This window comes from Marmota flaviventris, chromosome 15, assembly GCF_047511675.1.
Source record: "Marmota flaviventris isolate mMarFla1 chromosome 15, mMarFla1.hap1, whole genome shotgun sequence".
NCBI classification, from domain to species: Eukaryota; Metazoa; Chordata; class Mammalia; order Rodentia; family Sciuridae; genus Marmota; species Marmota flaviventris.
In genome coordinates this window covers 40,206,992-40,212,549 of record NC_092512.1, presented here as the reverse complement: position 1 = coordinate 40,212,549, position 5,558 = coordinate 40,206,992, and the positions used below count along the sequence as shown (strand labels likewise).

At 34.2% G+C, this 5,558-nt stretch overlaps 1 non-coding gene across 1 annotated transcript; it reads left to right on the top strand.

Moving 5' to 3' along the window:
* Positions 1-694: 694 nt before the first annotated feature.
* On the top strand, positions 695-767 carry Trnav-cac (transfer RNA valine (anticodon CAC)). Its single transcript has one exon. It is a non-coding gene; the product is annotated as a tRNA-Val (tRNA).
* Positions 768-5,558: the final 4,791 nt, after the last annotated feature.

The window sequence follows — 5,558 nt, the reverse complement described above, 5'->3', positions numbered from 1 at the left end:
AGAGACTAGAAAGAAAAAAATAATAGTTGGTGTAGACTTCTTTAATGAAAATATCTTTTAAAAGTGAAGATAAAGACTTTACAGATCAAAAAATGAGCAAAACGGTCTTCTGGGATTTTAATAGAGACTGTGTTGAATACAAAGATCAGTTTGAGGAGAATTGCCTACTTGAAGTTTTGAGCTTTCAAATTCATGAACTTAAAATGTCTCTCTATTTAAATTTTCTTTTTAAGTTTTCTCAGCAGCAAGTCATGCACTTCTTTTGTTAAACTTATCCTGAAGTATTTTATTTTCTTTGATGCTATAATGAATGAAATTATCGTCAATTTCATTTTCAGATTGTTGATTGCTCATAAATAGAAATGCAATTGAATTTTCAATCTTTTATCTTGTGACTTTTCTGTATTTGTTTATTGGTTCTAATAAGTTTTGTTGTTGTTTTGATTTGTTTTGCTTTTTGTATACTATGTATAAAATCATGTCTCTATAGCTTTACTTTATTTCCAAAAAGTTAAAAGAAGAAAATGCAATAAGAGATATACAAATACTAAATTAAAATAACTGTAAAACGTCATATAAGAAACATCACAACGGATAAAGATGGCTAAGTTACAATGATAACATAATAAAATACAATAATATACAATGTGTATTCTAATAATAGAATCTTAAAATACATGAATTAAAGGGGGCTGGGGATATAGCTCAGTTGGTAGAGTGCTTGCCTCACATGCACAAGGCCCTGGGTTCAATCCCCAGCACCACCAAAATATATATATATATATATATATATATATATATATATATATATATATATATATATATATATATATATATATATATATATAAATTAAAAACTAATAGAATTAAAAGCAGAAGTTGGGGCTGGGGTTATGGCTCAGAGGTAGAGCGCTCACCTGGTATGTGTGAGGCACTGGGTTCGATCCTCAGCATCACATAAATATAAAATGTGTCCACCTATAACTAAGAAATAAATATTTTTTAAAAAGTAGAAGTAGACAAATTCCTAAGTATAGCTGAAAATTTCAACAATCCTATCCAAGTAATTAATAAAATGGACAGAAAATCAGTAAAGTTATGTAAGATATAAAAAATGTTATCAACCAACTCAACAAAACAGTTATTTATTTAACACTGTACTCAAAAACACCTTAAAGCATAGTTTTGAGTGCCTGAGAAATATTCACCAAAATAGATCATATTCTGAATTACAAAGAAAAGTTCAATAACTTTTAAAGTAACTGAATTTATATAATGTATAGTCTCTGTCCACAAAGGAATAAAGCTAGAAATCAATAATGGAAAGGTTATAGGAAAATTCACCAATACTTGAACTTTTATACATACTTCTAAAACATGATGGCTTCAGGAAGAAAGCACAAGAGGAAAAAATATTTTGAAATGGATGGAAATGAAAACACATCAAATTGATTTATACAATGAAAACTACAGAACCCTAAAGAGAGAAATAGAAGAAGATCTTAGAAGATGCAAAAATATACCCTGTTCATGGATAGGCAGAACTAACATCATCAAAATGGCAATATTACCAAAAGTTCTCTATAGGTTTAATGCAATGCCAATCAAAATCCCAATGGCATTTCTTGTAGAAATAGATAAAGCAATCATGAAATTCATATGGAAAAATAAAAGACCGAGAATAGCAAAAGCAATTCTAAGCAGGAAGGGTGAATCAGGCAGTATAGCGATACCAGACTTCAAACTATACTACAGAACAATAGTAACAAAAACAGCATGGTACTGGTACCAAAACAGGAGGGTGGACCAATGGTACAGAATAAAGGACACAGAGACCAATCCACAAAATTACAACTATCTTACATTTGACAAACGGGCTAAAAGCATGCAATGGAGGAAGGATACCATCTTCAACAAATGGTGCTGGGAAAACTGGAAATCCATATGCAACAAAATGAAACTGAATCCCTTTCTCTCGCCATGCACGAAAGTTAACTCAAAATGGATCAAGGAGCTTGATATCAAATCAGAGTCTCTGCATCTGATAGAAGAAAAATTTGGCTCCAATCTACATATTGTAGGGTCAGGCTCCAAATTCCTTAATAGGACACCCATAGCACAAGAGTTAATAACAAGAATCAACAAATGGGACTTACTCAAACTAAAAAGTTTTTTCTCAGCAAGAGAAACAATAAGAGAGGTAAATAGGGAGCCTACACCCTGGGAACAAATTTTTACTCCTCACACTTCAGATAGAGCCCTAATATCCAGAGTATACAAAGAACTCAAAAAATTAAACAATAAGAAAACAAATAACCCAATCAACAAATGGGCCAAGGACCTGAACAGACACCTCAGAGGAGGACATACAATCAATCAACAAGTACATGAAAAAATGCTCACCATCTCTAGCAGTCAGAGAAATGCAAATCAAAACCACCCTAAGATACCATCTCACTCCAGTAAGATTGGCAGCCATTATGAAGTCAAACAACAACAAGTGCTGGTGAGGATGTGGGGAAAAGGATACTCTTGTACATTGCTGGTGGGACTGCAAATTGGTGCGGCCAATTTGGAAAGCAGTATGGAGATTCCTGGGAAAGCTGGGAATGGAACCACCATTTGACCCAGCTATTGCCCTTCTCGGACTATTCCCTAAAGACCTTAAAAGAGTGTACTATAGGGATACTGCTACATCGATATTCATAGCAGCACAATTCACAATAGCTAGACTGTGGAACCAATCTAGATGCCCTTCAATAGATGAATGGATAAAAAAAAAAAAAACGTGGCATTTATACACAATGGAGTATTACTCTGCACTAAAAAATGACAAAATCATGGCATTTGCAGGGAAATGGATGGCATTAGAGCAGATTATGCTAAGTGAAGCTAGCCAATCCCTAAAAAACAAATGCCAAATGTCTTCTTTGATATAAGGAGGGCAACTAAGAACAGAGCAGGGAGTAAGGGCATGAGAAGAAGATTAACATTAAACAGGGTCGAGAGGTGGGAGGGAAAGGGAGAGAGAAGGGAAATTGCATGGAAATGGAAGGAGACCCTCATTGTTATACAAAATTACATATAAGAGTAAGTGAGGGGAAAGGGAAAAAAAACAAGGGAGAGAAATGAATTACAGTAGATGGGGTAGAGAGAGAAGATAGGAGGGGAGGGGAGGGGAGGGGGGATAGTAGAGGATAGGAAAGGCAACAGAATACAACGGACACTAGTATGGCAGTATGTAAAAACGTGGATGTGTAACCAATGTGATTCTGCAATCTGTATACAGGGTAAAAATGGGAGTTCATAACCCACTTGAATCAAATGTATGAAATATGATACGTCAAGAGCTTTGTAATGTTTTGAACAACTAATAATAAAAAAAATGCAAAAAAAAAATCTTAGTTACATAAGATTAAGCAGAATAATGACAATGGGGACAAAAAACTAAAATGAGTTAGCACTATGTTAATTAAAAACAAAAACATACACTTGATAAATGATGTATTAATCTACATATATGAGAATTGAGAATTCATGGCCTATGGTGTGTCCAACCTATAAAATATTTTTACACATAGGATTTCCTAGAATTCTTACAATCATCCCACATAGTAACTCACAAGTTGGAAGCCACTGCTCTAAAATTTGAAAAAAAGAAAGAAAGAAAGAAAACACATCAAATTTTATGGAATGAACCAAGGAAGTCCCTGGAGGAAAATGCGTATCAGTTAATACTTATACTAGAAAAGAAGAAAGGGCTTCAAGTCTATGATATAAACTAAATGATGAAAATAGAAATGAACAAACCCTAGAATAAGCAAAATTACGAACAGAAATAGTGAAGTGAAAAGAAAAACAATGCAGAAATTCAACAATGCCAAAAGATAGTTTTTTGAAAGATTAATAATGATAAACATCTAGACATAGTGACCAGGAAATGAGGGTCATCACAAGAGATCACACAGATATTAAAAAAATAATAAAGAAGTATTGTAAAGTGTTGGTGAGGATGTAGGGAAGAAATACACTCATACATGACTTGTGGGACTGCAAATTGGTGCAACCATTCTAGAAAGCAGTATGGAGGATTCCTTGGAATACTTGGAATGGAACCACCATTTAACCCAGCTATCCCACTCCTCAGTCTATAACTAAAGGACTTAAAATCAGCATAGTATAGTGACCCAGCCACATCAATTTTTAGGGCAGCTCAATTCACAATAGCTAAACTGTGGAACCAACCTAGATGCCCTTCAATAGATGAATGAATAAAGAAACTATGCTATATATACACAATGGAATATTACTCAGCATTAAAAGAGAATAAAATTATGGCATTTGCAGGTAAATGGATGGAGTTGGAGAATATCATGCTAAGTGAAATAAGACAATCCCCAAAAATCGAAGGCCAAATCTTTTCTCTGATAAGTAGATGCTGATCCATAATGGGCTTGAGGGGTGGGGAGCTGGCGGGGATGAAGGAACTTTGGATTGGGCAAAGGGGAAGGAGAAGAGGGGAGGGAGCATGGGGGTAGGAAAGATAGTGGAATGAGACAGGTATCACTATCCTAGGTACATGTATGATTACACAAATGGTGCAACTCTACATCATGTACAACCAGAGAAATGGAAAGTTTTGCTCCATTTGTGTACAATGAATTGAAATGCATTCTGTTGTCATATGTAAGTAATTAGAACAATTTTTTTAAAAAGGAAGAGGAAGAGGCATAAATGGTACTTTCTGAATACAGCCTCTTTGCAGGTAATCAATGTATGATCAACTATTTATAAAAAAAAATTTTAATTAAAAAAATTAAATAGTGTGAACTTTATTAACTGGGCAATTTGGATAAAATAGGCAAATTTATATTTTTAGGGGGGTAGGGGTACCAGGGATTGAACTCAGGGATACTTAACCATATGTCCAGCCCTATTTTGTATTTTATTTACAGTGCAGGGTCTCACTGAGTTGCTTAGAACCTTGATTTTTTGCTAAGGCTAGCTGTGAACTTGTGATCCTCCTGCCTCAGCCTCCTGAGCCACTGGGATAACAGGAGTGCACCAGTGCGCAAGGCAAAATAGGTAAATTTCTTAAAAGATATTGATTATCAAAACTGATACAAAAAGAAATAGAAAATATGAATGGTCCTCTATCTTTTAAATGATTGAATTTATTAATTCAAAGCTTTCCAAAAGATACATCCAGTTCCAGAGAGTTTCACTCTAAGTTCTATTTGCATTTGGAAGAAATAATATCAATTATACATGAAGTTTTCAGAAAATAGAAATGGATAAAAATATTTATAAGAAAAAAAAGCTATATATCAATATTCCTCATGAACATAAACATGAAAGTACTTAACAGGAATCAATGTGTGACACAATGTGTGACTACAACTGAAACAAACAGGATGCTGCCCTCAAAGACTTTGATTTTGACAAGAGTTGACAAATAAAGCAAAGATAATTAGAGAATGTCCATCCAACCACAGAGAAGTGGCATAGGCAGCAAAGACCTAATTACAGTGCTGCTGGTGATACCCAGTCCTTGAGGG